The sequence below is a fragment of the Podarcis tiliguerta genome, assembly GCF_965153285.1.
Source record: "Podarcis tiliguerta genome assembly, chromosome: 3".
NCBI lineage: Eukaryota > Metazoa > Chordata > Lepidosauria > Squamata > Lacertidae > Podarcis > Podarcis tiliguerta.
Genome location: NC_139536.1, coordinates 79,801,749 through 79,818,712, shown reverse-complemented (window position 1 = coordinate 79,818,712; position 16,964 = coordinate 79,801,749). Strand labels below are relative to the sequence as shown.

Here is a 16,964-nt window from a genome sequence, read left to right as displayed (position 1 = left end):
CGTGGCAGAGGGCCTTCTTTGTGGCTGCTCCCAGGTTTGGGAACTCCCTCCTTAGAGAAGTTCGACTGGCTCCCTCCTTGTTGTCCTTCTGCTGTCTGGTGAATATTTTCTTGTTCCAACAGGCTTTTGGGAACTGACTGCTTTTTTTGTAATGAGGGGACTGGTGCTGTTCTGTTTTTGCTGTGATTGTCTCTGTGTTTTTAATAGATCACAAACAGCCCCCCCCCCCAGTTGTAATTCTATTAATTTCAAATAGTTTTAAAAAAAATTACACCTCCAATGCTTTTAGCTGTTCTTATTTTATCTGTAAGCCGCCTTGACTCCCTGTCAAGGAAAAAGGTGATGTATATATAAGTATATCATCATTGTCATTGTCATCATCATCATCTGACCCAACCAACACTGTTTGGGCTGATGGGAGTTGTAGTCCAAAGCTTCTTTGGCTCCACAGAAATAGAGGAATCTAAGGCGCAGGGTTACCCCCCACTGCAATAGCATGCGTCTATCAAATCAATTCTGTTTGTTGCTACACAATTCTGGAATTTGCTTTTCCATTTAAGCAGAACGAAACGAAGGCCTGCAGTTGCATTTTGGAGACGGTGCCATTCCCCAATAAATCATGATATGGCATTGTTTAATGTAAAAATTATTTTAAAGAGATTAATTGCTTATGTAACTCGAGCTATCTTTGACTCCAGTTTAGCACAAGCCCCTTGGGCGACATCTGTGAAAATGAAAACTGAAGCTGTTTTCCATAGTGTGAACCCCACCCACCAGATGCCTGAGGTAACAGGCAGCGCTGGGTGGGGCCCACTTACGTTCTTTTCCAGTGCAAAGAGAATCCATATGCATGCTGCCAGAATGGTACTTATTTTAGATTAAGAAGAGAACAATAAAACAAGACGAAATGAACAGGCTTAAACAGGAGACAGAGCCGAGGTTGTGCTTTGCAGCTGTAATTCCAGCAAATGCAAAAATGTCTGCCCCCACCAGCCATCGAAAGCTATGGCCACAATATACTGAAAGTGGGAAAATAGAATTCAAACAACCAGAGATACCACCCATATTGATGGACATTTTAAGTACCCATGATTATATCAAGGCTTTCTTCCTGACCATACATTTGGGAAGACATGAATTTAGAGTTAAACCAGCCTTCTCCAGTCAGAGGCCTTCCAGATATTTTGGACTACAACTTGCATGAGCTGGCTGGGGCTGATAGGGATTGTAGTCCAAAACATCTGAAAGGCTTTAATAATGATGATGATAATAATAATAATAATAATAATAATAATAATAATAATAATAATTTATTTATACGCCGCCCATCTGGCTGAGTTTCCCCAGCCACTCTGGGCGGCTTCCAATCAAGTGTTAGAAACAATACAGCATTAATATTAAAAACAGGGCTGGAGAGACTTTAGACTGGGGCAGGCTTTAGACTGGGGCAGGCTGGTTTAACAGCATTTAGTTAATAGTTTTCGGAACCATTTGTCTTTGCCTCCTTCTGAGGCTGTGAAGTGCATCAAGAGCAGCAGTTCCTGATCATGGCTGAACTATTTTAGGGACTGCAGAGCTACTAACTGTGGCCGGTTTTTTGTACCTTTACCTCATTGTATAGGTTTTATTCATATTTGCTTCTGGACTCGTTCAATATGTGTGTGACCACGCATATGCACATCGCACAAACACTGGAAGTGAATTTTAAAAGGGCAAAAATGGCAAACCCACGCTGGAAAAGAAATTGGAAGTGTTGGACTGTGTATGGGATGGCACCAGTGTATGTGTTGTGGCACACAAGCTTGGCAGGTATGAGTCCAGCATACATGTCTTTAGGACACAGGAGAAGGAAATCCAAGCATCAGGCAGTGAGCAGCTCTGGAGCAGCCAGGTGTAGGACAAGGCCACTCAAGAAACATGAGACACTGAACCTGTAGCTAGAAGATATGAACCACCAGCACATCCCCATGAATGGCAGGGACTTGTGTGCAAGAAGGGTCTCAGGCTGTATGCCTTACTCCAAACTAGGGATGGGTGAATCTGCCAGCTTTGGTTCTTCCAGTTTCTCATTTTTTCAATCTTACATTCAGCTACCCAAGTTTGTGCAGCAATTTGCAGTTTTTTCTTTTTAAAAGAATCTTCATGAAAATTATTCAGTATTTTAGTGTGAATTTTTCCTTTGCTTATTTAGAAAAGTTTTCTCCTGCTTTATCTCGCCGAGAGCCTCCCAAAGCAGCTTTCAAAAGATGGGAGAGACCGTCATCATATATTAAAACATTTTAATTTTATTTCCCCCACCCTCCCCACCAAAAGAAAAAGCATATTTAGCTGTACAAGAGCCATTGCTCATTGTTTTAAGTCTTAGCCTTTTCTTGAAAGAAGTTCTCAAGACGTCTTATATCACACTACAAAAACAATATAGTAAAAGAATATTGCCATCTGTTCTATAGATTCCTTCGTGTATAATTACCCACAAAAATGTGTTGGCGTACTAGATTCCTTGTACTATAGGCTATAAAATGGCACTTGGATCACAGTTTCTATATATAATTACATTTTATGTGAAAAGGGAGAAGAAGCTGAACCTTTGCTTATTTTTGTCAGACACATTAGGCTTCCGCCTTTTACTTCATCAGAACCTCCCAACTTCCTTTCCCCCTTACTACTTGACAACATGCTACTGTCTGGCCTGTCAAGTCCCCCGCAGTGCTCCCTCCTCTGGTCCACACAGTGCTGTTCATCAGTAGGGCAGTTTACGCAGGAGAAAGCTATCCCTGGCTGCTGGTTATGACAGCTGAAGGTGGCAATCAGGAATGGTGGTCCTGTGCCTCTGAAGGCCAGCTGCTGGAAAACTCAAATGGGGCCAAACCCTTGGTCTCTTGCTCTGCTTGTGGGGTCCACAGAGGTATCTGATTGCCACTGAGGGAAAACAGAGGCTCAACCAATAGGCTTTTGTGTTGAACCAGTGAGGCTATAGTTGTGCTCATTCCAGAGGAAAATTCTTAGCAGACTTAGCTCACCAAGACAGTAGCTAAGTTTCTCTATTTGATTTTTTGTCGCCGAAGTAGGCTACAGGACGCTACCCTTGCTGGAGACCCACAGAGGTGAAATATAGTGCTCGCCTCCTCTTCTGCCCTTTGGCAAATGATTGTATTGTTGAAATGGTGATGAGATTGTACTGGTCTATTTATTCTGAGGGATGCGGGTAGCGCTGTGGGTTAAACCACAGAGCCTAAGATTTGCCGATCAGAAGGTCGGCGGTTTGAATCCCCACGATGGGGTGAGCTCCCGTTGCTCAGTCCCTGCTCTTGCCAGCCTAGCAGTTCGAAAGCAAGTAGATAAATAGGTACCGCTCCAGTGGGAAGGTAAACGGCATTTCTGTGTGCTCCTCTGGTTTGCCAGAAGCGGCTTAGTCATGCTGGCCACATGACCCGGAAGCTGTATGCCAGCTCCCTCGGCCAATAAAGCGAGGTGAGCACCGCAACGCCAGAGTCGGCCACAACTGGACCTAATGGTCAGGGGTCCCTTTACCTTTATTTATTCTGAATGTTTGTAAGTGATGCCAATAAAGGTTCGATGATGACATTCGTTGCCATCACACTGAGACTAGACTATCACATTTCTACGTGGCTGGCCCCACCTGAAAGGATCGAAGGATGGCACAGATTCACATGCTAGGCAAAAACAGTGGTGGCCCCAGAGAGGGCATCCTCTGTGGCAGCCCCATAGATGTGGAATTCCCTCCCCACAACGATGTGTCAATGGCGTGAATTTACCCAGCCAAAGAGTTTGAAGCTTGCTTAATAGTTTGCCATTATCTCATGTATGCAGATCCTCCTGCTTTTAAGTAATAATAATAAAAAACTGACTCAAACTCTAAAAATCCACTCCGGATGGAAGAACATGGCTATAAAACAATTAATAATCCATAGCAATATTTAAATCAGACTCATATGCACATCTCTGTGTAGCAGGCTTAATGGCACATCTGGTCCATGGCACTGTAACCTTCTTAAGGAATATTTTGCCAGATGTTTGTGGTTTGTTAATTAGAAATTTTGTGAGAAGATAGATGATGCTTCTATCAGCTCCCCTTGGAAACAGATTACTGCCAGCACTAACCCTTCTAAAACATTGCTATAATAAAGGGATGATTAAATGGCTTGCTCATTGTTGATATGAGCTTGAGTCGCTAGGCCATACTGCATCAATGTTCGTAACTCAAATATTTTTGATTCTCAACCCTAAATTTCAGATTTTTTTCATGGCCAGTTTCCTCACTGGGGGAAAAGCCCATCATGGATTCTTCCCTTGTGAACAGCTACAAAGAAAAATAAGTGTATCCCTCTCAAAAAAATATGACAATTGCTAAATGTGAAATATATTTTAGAGATAACAGAACATCCATTGCAATCTAGAATAGATTCCTCTGTAGGATTCAGCTAAGTTGTGGGATAGGTCAGTCGGTAGAGCATAAGACTTTGAATCTCAGGGTTGTAGGTTTGAGCCCCACATTAGGCAAAGGATTCCTTCAACTCTACAATTGTATAATTCTATGGGTGGAACAAGGTCTGCTCACCAAGGGGTCTTTGCCCCCTGTGCCCTCCAAATCTTCTCCGGAGGGCTGGGGAAACTCCTAGAACAAGTTTAGGGGTGCACATGGGGAGCAGGGAAGTGCCATTGCATGAGTTGACCTCATTCCCCACATGCATACTTCACTTAGCACTATGCTGAATCCTGCTCCTTGCTTTCTTCTTCTTGTGGCCTCCTCTGTTGCACCGACTAGAGGAGACCTTGTATATACAATGCTGCATATACACCAGTGCAAGGGACTTGTGAGCATGCACACCCTCTTCCTCACCTGTCCACTCCAGCACGCCGCACCTTCTCAAAATTAGCTCTGGAGGGTCCAAAGCATAATTCTGGTGTGCATGAACAGGGAGGAGAGGAAACAATTGTGCCAGAGAAATCGCACTGGCATAGCCTTGGACATAATCCTACTCATGGATCCTGCAGAACCAATATGAGGAATATCTACATAATCTCCTGTCCAGCTAACAGCCATTGCTCTTTCCATGTACTGCCCCCTTCTTAACTGTAAGAGTTTCTTATACTGATCCAATTAAATCTGATAGTTCTGAATTCGGAATTTGACACCAGCAAATTAGTGTTTGAACTCCCTCTGTAAAGCACAGAAGATCAGGCCAGCATAGATTTTTTTTTAAAAAAGAATTATATAAATGCCTTGTCAGTTGAAAGCCCAGGATGCTGTATTTTCACACCTTTGGTATTTGTGAGCCTGAACACTTTCTCACCAAAGAAAGTGATTCACTTCCCTAAGTACGATGGGGAGTATTCAACTAAGTTTTACTCAGAGTAGACCCATTGAAATGAATGGGCCTAACTTAGTCATGTTCATTCATTTCAGCAGGTCTCCTTTGAGTAAAATTTAGTTGAATACCACCCTGTGTTTTCATTGGTTGCATTAACAATGCAAAATTATCAAGTGTTTGCTTTCCCTTTAGTGACAACACTGTTTTACATTAATCCAGAGGCCCTGTGTTTGTTCTATTAGGAGCACCTTTTTTCGTTATCACCAGGAAACCTGTGATCAAAGATGGGCTACGCCTTCCCATAGAAACCAAGGGAACAATTTGTTTTTGAAACGATAAAGTATCATTTATTTATTTAGGTTGCTGATAGATGCTCTCCTTCCTCTCAACCTTGGTGCCTAATTCAAGCTCGAGGTTTCCTTACTGCTTCCCTTCGATGGGATTTTGTTTGTTTGTTCCTGTCTGCAAGCCATGTGGAGGGCTTGCTGTTTCATTGCTTTCAGCAGCTGAGCAACTCTGAAATGAAACTCATGGCAACTCTGATTTCCCTCAGCTGGATTTTCACAGGGTTCCAGTTTCAGCACGAAAACTTGCTGCTTGAGGAGAGAGGTAAAGCTTCCAGCAAGTAAAGACTGAACCGCTTTTCATACTGAAAGGATTGTGCTGTGCGTTATATAGCATTTAAAGGAAATGAGAAGGTAAAAGGAGATGATGCCCAGCGCTATCAACATCTGTCTGCCTGTCTTGATAAAGCGGTGGGTGGGAGGCAGAAGAGGGAGAAATTATAGGCCTCTTTTCAGATTGTAGCGACACTAACCACCAAAGTAAAGAAAGCAAACCTAATCTTTCCTCATTTTCCCAATCTTAAGAATATTTTTTCCACAGTTCTGCATCAGTTTATTTTTTAAAAATAAAAAACTCACAAAACTCACCTGTATTATAACATGCATTTATCCTCATTTACACATTTTTTGTATGCAGTTTTGCCTAAAATGCACATTTTTGCAAAACTATTTTCTTGGATATAAATCATTTTGTATGTTATTTTCACTAATATATGTCTTTTTCCCCATGCACCTTTTACCTTAATATGCACATTTTGGTCTGTATCATTTGGTTGGAAAACAGCAATGCAAAATTCAGAAAAGTGTGAATTTTGAAGGATCGCCACATTTCAGTTTACATATTGTGAAGCAGACCAAATTACTCCCCCCCTTCCTCCCTCATAGCTGGCTATCTATCATGGAGCATTTAAATGCTTTGGATGTCATTTAAATGTCATCATACGTGTGTGTGTGTGTGTGTGTGTGTGTAATCACAGGTGGTGCCCAGTACAGCCAACTGGGTCTAGGCCTACTTGGTGCTTGAATGAGAGACATTCCAGGAACTCTCTGAACACTGTCTTAAGTTCTATCACTGAAGACATATGGATATCCAATAAGAATGGTTACATTCAGCATAGCACTAAATCAATCCTTGTGCAACTTCAGCTTGGGCAATGGTGCTTTCCCCCTCTTCTCCCCCTGTGTGCTCCCTTATATTTGTTTTGTGGGTTCCCTTAAACCCCCCAGAGCCAATCAAGGGATGACACAGGAAATGCAGAAGGGAAGAAAGTCATTCTGCTCATGCAAGGACTTCATTTAATACGGCCCCAAATAATATGCATTCTATAGCTATTAAATCCCCCCCCCCAATCTTATACTCTGAATTTTTAAACAGAATTTAGTTCCATTCATTTCCATCTTTTTGTGTGCCCCCTCCAAGATGTGACATATATAAATGTAAATCATGGGTTAATTCAAATGTGTCTTTGCTTTATTATTTTCCCCTTGTATAGCAAAGCTTGGAGCGGTAAAAAAATAAAATAAAAAATAGGCATATGGAGGTATGCCTGTTTTCATTTTTTTAATTGTCACATTCAATTAATGTGTCCTTTGGGGATGCAAACAATGTCCAAATCTGCGTATCATCATGCTGCTGTCAGCAACATGCACACCATTCTGCTCTTCCTTGTGTTAGGCAATAAGCAATTCAGGCATTGCAAAAGAGGCACTGGGACTTAGTCACTGACTTCAGGGTTGTGCTCAGTGACCATGGTCTAGCAAGGGGAATACTGCATACTGAAAATTTTTTCTACACATAACACTTTCGCCAGCCTTACCATCAAACAGTTATCACATGTGGCACACACTCCATGCGCTAGGTAGCTAACATAACTGTACTCCCTCAGTCTTTATGTTCTATTAAAATATTAAGTAGTGGACCAGCATTTTGACTTTGCCTAAGGTGACCACTAAGGTGGCAGGGTGATCTCCTTCCTGCTACCACTATGGGTGCAAAAGGCTGCTACGAGTGTAAAATGTCCTCCTGATGAATGGGGCTATGCAGATCATATTGTTGCATAGCTTGGGTAAAGGTAAAGGGACCCCTGACCATTAGGTCCAAGCGTGGCCGACTCTGGGGTTGCGGCGTTCTTCTCGCTTTATTGACCGAGGGAGCCGGCATACAGCTTCCGGGCCATGTGGCCAGCATGACTAAGCTGCTTCTGGCGAACCAGAGCAGCGCACGGAAACGCCGTTTACCTTCCCGCCGGAGCGGTACCTATTTATCTACTTGCACTTTGACATGCTTTTGAACTGCTAGGTTGACAGGAGCAGGGACCAAGCTATGGGAGCTCACCCGTCGCGGGGATTCGAACCGCCAACCTTCTGATCGGCAAGTCCTAGGCTCAGTGGTTTAACCCGCAGCGCCATCCACGTCCCCAGAAATGTTGCATAGCTTACACACCATCAAACAGGTCCACTTGGGTTCTTATTCTCTTAGATGGGAAGTTCAGTCAAGGTGTGCCTTTCTTCGGACGATCAACAAGGATTGATCTTGTGTTGTTGAATTAGGAATGCATGACAGTGTTCCCCAATAAACGTAAGTAGTCCTTCCCAAAGTCTTCTGACTTCCCCTTGAATTCCTCATGTGGAGAAATATCTATATGCATTTTGAATCCTATGGTGTACTTCATGACCATGGGATTGGGCCAACCATTCAACTTAGCTCAACACAATGCAGATGGCATATAATGGGCTGTTCCAAAATCCCATTCACCAGTGCTTTTGCAGATAGAAACAAAAGACAGGCACCTGTGCCCTGGACATATGTTCTCTCCAATCTTACTTATGATAAGAAAGGAGAGTGATAAGAAAGGCCACTGAAATAAAGTCAGCTTGGGGGAAAACGAGATAAAGGTAGGATTGCTTGAGACTGGGGGAAGAAACCTAGTGATCAATAAGCAAAAAAGTAAAATAATCATAACCAACAACAACATATTACTTACTTATACCCTGCCCATCTGGCTGCAAAACACAGCAAAGCAACTAACATTACAAACTTCCTCATACAGGGTTGCCTTCAGATGTCTTTGGAAAATTGTGAGGTTGTTTATCATTTTCACATCTGATGGGAGGGCAATGTCCAAGCTGAATGATGGGGATGGAGATGCTCCTTCAGGTATACCGGGCCAAGGCCATTAAGGGCTTTAAAAGTAACATCAACAGTTTGAATTGTGCTCAGAAATGTACTGGGAACCGATGTGGATCTTTTAGGACAGGTGTAATATGGTCCTGGGGGATGCTTCCAGTCACCAGTCTAGCAGATGAATTCTGGATTAGTTGTAGTTTCCGAGTCACCTTCAAAGGTGCAAAAATGGAATTCGATTCAACCAAGGGCTAGAATTTCTGCCCAATCTTAAGGACAGATTGCCAATGGGTTACAAATTCATATGAGAGCCATATCTTCAGCTTGGGAGCTTTCCTATGTTGGTGCATCCCACCCGAATGCCTGCAAGGTTTCACACTTGGACTGGAGCTGAATCTACTCCTAGGCTTCTTATTTGCCTCTCACAAGCTAGGGAGCCCTGCAGGAGCCAAAGGGTCCTCCTTGCAGCATTTGAAACAACATGCAGGAATTTACTCGACATGAAAATCCACCAGTTCAAGCTAGCATTGTCCAATATGTTTATTCCCCTCCCTGTTTTAAAGTTCTTGCTGACTTCTTCTTTGAAAAGCACGTTTCTTGATTTATAGCTCCTCTAAGCACACCCTGGTAATTTTTGGCACTGAGGATAACATTGATCTAATCTTGGCAGAAGCCAAGTCATTCATTCTTTTCCTGCTGCCTATCAATATCTCCTGCCATGGAGAATGAAGCTAGCCAAACAACTCCTTGTCTCTGGACCAGATTAATTTTTTTGCTTGTTTGTTTGTTTCTGGCTTCTTTTCTTGAAACATGCACATGTGCATGAACACACACACACACACACACACACACACACTTTGTCTATGTTCCAAAAAAGCTCTCAAGATTACATTCCTAGTCATGAAGTTGGGAACCAATAGTTATGAAACGATCAAAGCCCCTGTCTCCTCTCCTCTCGTGTTTAGAAGGTAGCAGAGTGGCGTGTCCATACTTCTCCAGGGTGCCAAACACACAAAAAGATCCAAAGAACTTCATGGCTTCATTTATTCACTTTGTAAGTGCACATTTAATTTCCTGAGTCATACCGAAATTAACGAAGTAATATATAAAACCTGACTGCGTATTCTTTAGCAGTATGTCCTTATTCATCAGTTTAGGTCTCTTGTTACTAATGCATTTACATCTGACACAAAACAGAACTGGCCGGGTGTGGAAAGACAAGGCACATTAAAACAAAGCAAAACAGCTGCAAAGACAACTTTCCACATCTGACTTCCCAAATGTGTCTCTGAAAGCTGTCCGTGATATGGACTGGACTCTTAAGTCTTCAGGGCCTCTTTATTCAATGCTTGCAGATTGCTGGGTCACCCCTTGGGAAGGAGATTAAAAATAACAATCCAAAAGTAACAGTAGCACAGCAGATTTAATAGGAGAGGAACAATGAAAAAGTCCCAGAGAAGTCAGCAAGCTCTCACTGCATCACAGTGTTTTTTGTTTGGTCAGGCTGGACCTTAAATTACAAAGCAAACGCCAGTGTTGGGAGGGGAAGATAAGGACATTTCTGGGTAAGACGAAAAACAACAGCAACAACCCTGATCTGAAGTTTGTAATAGCCTTAAAATGGAATGGGGCAGGTGTTGTACTTACATAAGCATGCTTAACTCTGTTAGAATACAGACTCAATATGTGGGGCATAGACACTTCTGGCTTCTGATTTACAGAGACCAGTGATTCCATATTTTCCACTGTTTCCATTAAACTATACCATGAAATTTCTGATTACATTCTTCAATAATTAACAAAATATGAAGCTTGTAAATGCAGTATAAGCTCCTTTTCAAGTGTTTCCAAAATGGCCAACACCCAGATTCTACAAAGAATTGTAAACTGAACACTCGTTTTATTTTCCTGTTACAGTTTCTTTATCTTACAGTTAGCATTCATGGAACACTTACAGAGTGCTAGGTAACTAGATCCTTTGATGATGACAAAAGAGATGTGCGTAGTAAACTGCAGTGGCTCAGAAGCATTAAAAGACCGTTTCTAAACATCTTCCCCTCTTCTCTGAGAAGCTGCCTTTCCCTTTAGGGAAAATGTGGAGGGAATCCTTTACTTTTTAAATTAAAACAAGAGAAGGGAAATTTCTCCAAAACATTTTCAGAGGCAGTCCAGGCCACTGTGAAAAACTCTGTATTTGTGCATGTGTGTTGCAAGGGGGGTTTGGAAAGTCACCAAAACTATTGGAGTATTACAGTTCATTGCCATTTCTAAAGCGAAAGAACGTTGAAAATGTTAATGTTCAGATGTTTCAGTGGGATGTATTATCTTTGCACAAGTTTGCAACCCGAAAGTGAATGATGGAGCCATTATAGAAATGGCTGTTCAAGCACAACAGCCCCATCATTAGTTTGCTGTAGTGCAATTTCCAAAAAAATTGGGAAATAACTGTGTTTATTCCACTCCCAATTCTGAAACTGGGAAACCTGTCATGTTTGTTTGTTCCCTTTTTCTGATATCAGTAATTCTGGGTAATGTAAAAAAATAAAACATGCTAAAAAATCACAATTCCAGTTTATACGGAGAAGAAATAACGCAGCAAATAAAACAAGCATTTTAAGAAACCACACAGCCATCTCAAAGCAGAGGCTTAGATGATGTTCTGAGAGTATGGAGGCCTTTGATACTTTCCCTACCCATCCACCTTCATGATTCCAGTCAACCCACCTGCTCCAAGCTCTGCCCTAATGCTTGCACCCCTTGACTTAAACTTAGCTGGGAACAGCTGTTTCTTGGGAGAAGTCTGGGCGAGGACTTCTTCCCTCATACCTAGAATGCTACCATAGCATTCAGAGAGCCTGGGAACCATAGCTCCCTATGGAAAGTGGTCCATTCTACAGACCTGCATGCTCTAGAAAAATGTTTCCCAGGATTCCTTGACCTGGAAGACACCTGGCATTACACAGGAAGGGATGGGACTTAGCAGTCTCATCCTTATTTTAGTCTGTCCACAAGATGCTGCTTCTATGGGAAATTGGAACATTAAAGACAGCTTGTGACAACATTACATTTACAAAGGTATATGGAGGTAAAGAATAGTTTGACACCTGGAAAGCCAGCTGTATCATAGCAATCTGTGCTTGCATTATTTGGGGCTTGTGCAAATGGGGTTGTTTAATTAATTTATCAGAGTGGCACACATGCCCATCATTTACTCAAAACTACCCACCATACCCACCAGTATCCCTGCGATGGGGTGAGCTCCCATTGTTCGGTCCCAGCTTCTGCCCACCTAGCAGTTTGAAAGCATGCAGTCCAAGTAGATAAATAGGTACCGCTCTGGGTGGGAAGGTAAACGGTGTTTCTGTGCGCTGCTCTGGTTCGCCAGAAGCTGCTTAGTCATGCTGGCCACATGACCCAGAAGCTGTACGCCGGCTCCCTTGGCCAATAAAGCGAGATGAGCGTCGCAACCCCAGAGTCGGCCACGACTGGACCTAATGGTCAGGGGTCCCTTTACCTTTACCCACCAGTATATGAAAATCATATACATATTAAAAGTTTACAGAGTTCTTTCAAAATAATAGAAATACATAAAGTGCAAAATGTACAAATAATCCTTTACAAAAAGTAATCTTACTTTTTAAAAGTAACTCACTAAAAAATCAGGCAACTATGCATGGTATTCAGGACTAGTTCTGATGTATTTATTATGGAACCTAATGACCATAGTTGGACATCTCCTTAGTAAAAAACATATCACATGAATCCATATGCCCAGAATTCTGTCATGGCAACCCCAAAGAAGTTTTTGCACTGCAGTCATAGCTGGTATAGCCATCTGTACAATAGTCACCCATAGTAAGTTTGGATAGCAACGAGACAGAAATGGCTATATCAGGCAAGGGTGGACTGGATAGACTTGGTCTGATACAGCAAGGTGACCCTTGTGTTTTGGTGTCGCTTTGGGTGGTGGAGTCAGCTGACGTAATCCAATGCTTAAGCCAATACCTTTTCACTTGCTGTAATCAATAAAGTTGTGGCCTTTTCTTGCCCATTAACCTTATATCACGTGTCCTTGTGTATTCATTCCACTTTGCGGGGAGCGGGTCCTCGAACCACAACTACATCTGGTCATTATCTTCTATCCCAAATTCCATGCCAATCCAGAGAATTACACATCCAGCTCAATTTATTGCTTCTCAAGATGCAGCGACTGTCATCCCCACATGAGGGAACTGATTATTCCCATTTCATTATGCTGCGCAGCCACCTCACTTCCCACTGGCAAGTTATTAATTGAAACTTCCTAACCCGAATACTGCACAAGAATTAAATACTGTACTCATTTAACAAGTTCATAATGCCAAAACGTTTTAAAGCATAACAAACTTCATTGCTTCATCTTCTGTGTGGCTTTTTTTGATTATTTTGTTAGTAGTAAGTAGCTTTTTAGAAAATGCTTTTCACAATCCTAAGAAAAGCCTAGGTAGAGTTACACATGAGTTTGATTGCACTGTGTTAATTGGACTTTGTCCCTTAACTGGTGGAGAGGTTGTCAGGAGAGATGATTGATGTGTGAGAGATGATGGGCTTGCCTCATGGTGACTTAGTTTTGGGTATAGGAACCTTTCCATGGATGATAAGAAGCTGCCTTATACAGAAACTGACCATTGGTTCATCTAGTTCAGAACTAGGATGTCTACGCTGACTGACAGTGGCACTCCAGGGTTTCAGGCAGGGGACGGTCCCATCCCTACCTAGAGATGCCAGGGATTGAACCTGGGACCTTCTGGATGCAAAGCATCCAGAATATGTATATGAGCCTTCCCCATATACAACCCATGAGTAATCCAGAGACACTGTTAGCTCTGTTGATCATCACCTTCTGCCTGAAGATTAACAGCACAATCCTAATCATGTCTACTCAGATGTAATTCCTGTTGAATTCAATGGCAATTACTCCCAGGCAGGATTGCAGCCTTAGTCATCCTTCTCTGGCAGCTGCTAGGATCAAAATAGCCAAACACTGGAAAACTAGGAATACAATACCAGACCGGTTTGCCCGTTTCTGGCAAATTCTGAGAAAACCTCACACATGAAAGCAAACTGGCAATAGGGGTTTTTAGACAAAGGACTTTTCTTCAAACATGGTTTCCATTTTTCACAAACATTAAGGGGGCACTGCCAAAAATTCAGAGATCACTGTGGAGTTCTGTACTTGAGTGAATAACACAGAGCATAACATATTATGACCAGCCTAGACAGCTTTCTTTGTCTGCATAAATGAACAATGCAGACCACACACACACTTTATTTCTTATTGTTTGTTGTTGATATACACTTCTGTCCTATATACGGGGGGGGGGGTATATATACACCATATGTGCTTTCCTGAGGGAATTTTATATAATTTATCGATTTTCTACTCTTACTGGGGGGGGGGGGGGATCCTAGAAAAAACTAGGGTAATGGTTTTATGTAATATTAATCTTTATGCATTGTGCACTAAAAACAAATCACAACAGAGTACTTTGTGCTCTGGTTCTGATGCAGTTCCTTAGCAATGCATTTAGCTCAATTGGAATGGTAATTTGGTTAAAACTGACCAGGACAGCAATCTATAATAATAATAATTGTTTATACCCCACCCACAGTGAGGGAACTGCCAGAAGACCCTTGGAAGTGGACCTCAGTGTCCAGGCTGAATGAAGGAGGTGGAGCTGCTCCGCTCCTTCAGGTATACTGACATATATATTCCTTTCAAGAGGGTCACTAATATTTTAATAATTTCCAGAGGGCTTACCCATGTTAGGGCTCACTCACATTTACCTTTTGCCCTGCGCTTTTCAGGTCCATGTCAAAGCACTTTCTTTTTGGCCAGGGCGAAGGCCACTTATATACCTGCTGGGATTGACAAGGCATCTGACTCTCACCTGAATCTCATAACTCTCCTGACAGGTGATTTGGTCTGCAGCCACAGTGTGGAAATAAAGGATGAGGGGGACTGTTGGCAAGAGTAAAAGCAGTGATATTGTCCTATTCCTATTCATGGTATTTAGCAATGCTGATGGAAACTTCCTAATGTTTTATCTTTAAATAAAGAAGGAGCCATCTCTAATCAGAATTTGGCTATTAAAATTTCATTCACAATCTTGAAGTTTTCCATGTGCTTCTATTCTACCAAAATTCAGCTACTACCAAATTCTCAGCGCATTGCTAAACTTCCATTGGAGCTAGTTGTAATTAGGGATGGAAATGAAGCTCAGTTTGGTTCAAATTTTAATGCAAATCTACTTAATAAAACAATATGTGAACAGAAATTAGCTATCCTTTGAAATTATCACTTTTCTGAATTTTGAGATGCAGTACGCCAGCCAAAAAATGTGCACGAAAATGCATCTGTTACAGGAAACTGCATAATAACACACATATTAAGACATATTGCTTGGAAAAAGTATGTATACTAAGCAGATTTGCATACCAAAATGTACATGCTAGAATAAATGTAGTCTTAAAGGCTTAAAATTTTCATTAGATTTTTTTTTTTAAAGTCACAAACTGATGTGCAAATGTGGAGACAGAACTGAAATCCGAATTGACAGATTTGCCCTTCCTTAATAGCTGTTGAATTTTACAAAGCAGTTCTGTGCTACCTCCTGTCAGGAAGCAAATTTCAGATGGTCCAGACTAAGCAAATGTCATGGTATTATTGAGTGTAGGTGCTGAGTAAATTCTATAAAGCATTCTCTGACTCATCAAACCTGGCCAAAGGGCCATTTCTGTTGCTTCGAAAAAATAAAATGAAGTAGGACTGAAAAGGGTAACTGATGTATTTGTCTTCAAGCTGCGCTAAAGATTTGTGACACGTAACAAGCAGGAAGCACTCCATCGCTCATCATTTTGTGCTGAGATTAAGTGGGCAGTAAACAACCCATTTTTAGTTTAAGGCGCTGGGGGCTGTGATGACGATTGATGTTAAACTGATATGCAAACAGGTGCGGGTGAACTTAGTCATGGTTTACAAGCATAATTGAGTAGGCATTGAGAAGACACGAACATTTCCCATTGCACCACCATGACTGCGTGTTTGCTTTGCTCTCCACAAATTCAGCATTAACTATGAAAGCAGCAGAGATCCTGAGGAAATCTGGAAGCCTGAGATATGGGGCAGCGTCCACAACAAATGGAGGCAATAACAGTGCGGAGTGGGGAACGCGTTGGAAATAAATTAAGTTCCTAACTGTGGTCTGTGGTCATACAGTCTGAATCTTCAGGAAATTAGGAGACTCTTACAAATATGGTTACAGTTAAGTGTTTGGGTACACTCAAAATACTGGAGAATAAACATGGTAATGAATTTTTAAAGCTCTGGATTAAGTCGGAGCCCACTTTAAATAACAACAGAAACAACAACTTCATCTCCTAGCATTCTCTCTTGATGATCCACTAGGTCATATTGCTAAACAGTTTTGAAGCCTTGCAATTTTTATTTTCTGCTTTCAGTGCCCAGGGTGCCGGTGGGGGGACAATGCGATTAAATCTTTGGGATTGGTTGCACTGTCTCTCAGTAATGTTCAGTGGTGTGGTGCAAGCAGGGTATTGTTGCCTGCGTGCGTGCCTCCATAACACTGAATGTTGCTGCCACTTCGAGAGATACTGAAAGATGGGGCACAGGGACAACAGCATGGTGCAGGTGGCAGAAGCTTTGGATTTGCTCTGCTGCTGTGCCCATATCTGGCTGAACTCCCTGCATCTTGCTCCTCCTAGGAGCTGGCAGCAGTTGTTGGTGGGGTGTGGGCCCCTGCCCTCCACCACAACCTCCACAACCTCTTCCACTTGGGAGAGATAACTCTCTCCATTGATTTGCATTGGGAAATGGGTGGTGGAGGGAAAAAATACACCACAGCACAGTATTTAATATTTACTTCAAAATCCATCCCCACCCCACCCTCAGAGTGCCCTGGAGAAATGATTTGCTGTGAAGAAAACATAGGTTTCTCTGTCAAAAGACCACACACCTCTCCACCCTCTATCTGCTCAAACTGCATTTCATCTGCTGATTCCCCACCCCACTGAAAAGTATCTAGTTATTATTAAAGGTCTGATGAGGTGATTTGAGGATTTTAAACAAAAACAACAGGAAATAGTTGCTTAAAGTGTCCAGGA

General features: G+C 42.1%; 1 long non-coding RNA gene across 1 annotated transcript in view; it reads left to right on the top strand.

The window, feature by feature from the left end:
- LOC310673202 overlaps nucleotides 1-16,043 on the top strand; it is a 50,925-nt gene extending 34,882 nt beyond the window's left edge. The window contains exons 3-4 of the long non-coding RNA XR_014508903.1: nucleotides 14,453-14,535; nucleotides 15,910-16,043. This is a non-coding gene — a long non-coding RNA (uncharacterized lncRNA). The remainder of the gene's footprint in view (nucleotides 1-14,452; nucleotides 14,536-15,909) is intronic.
- Nucleotides 16,044-16,964: the final 921 nt, after the last annotated feature.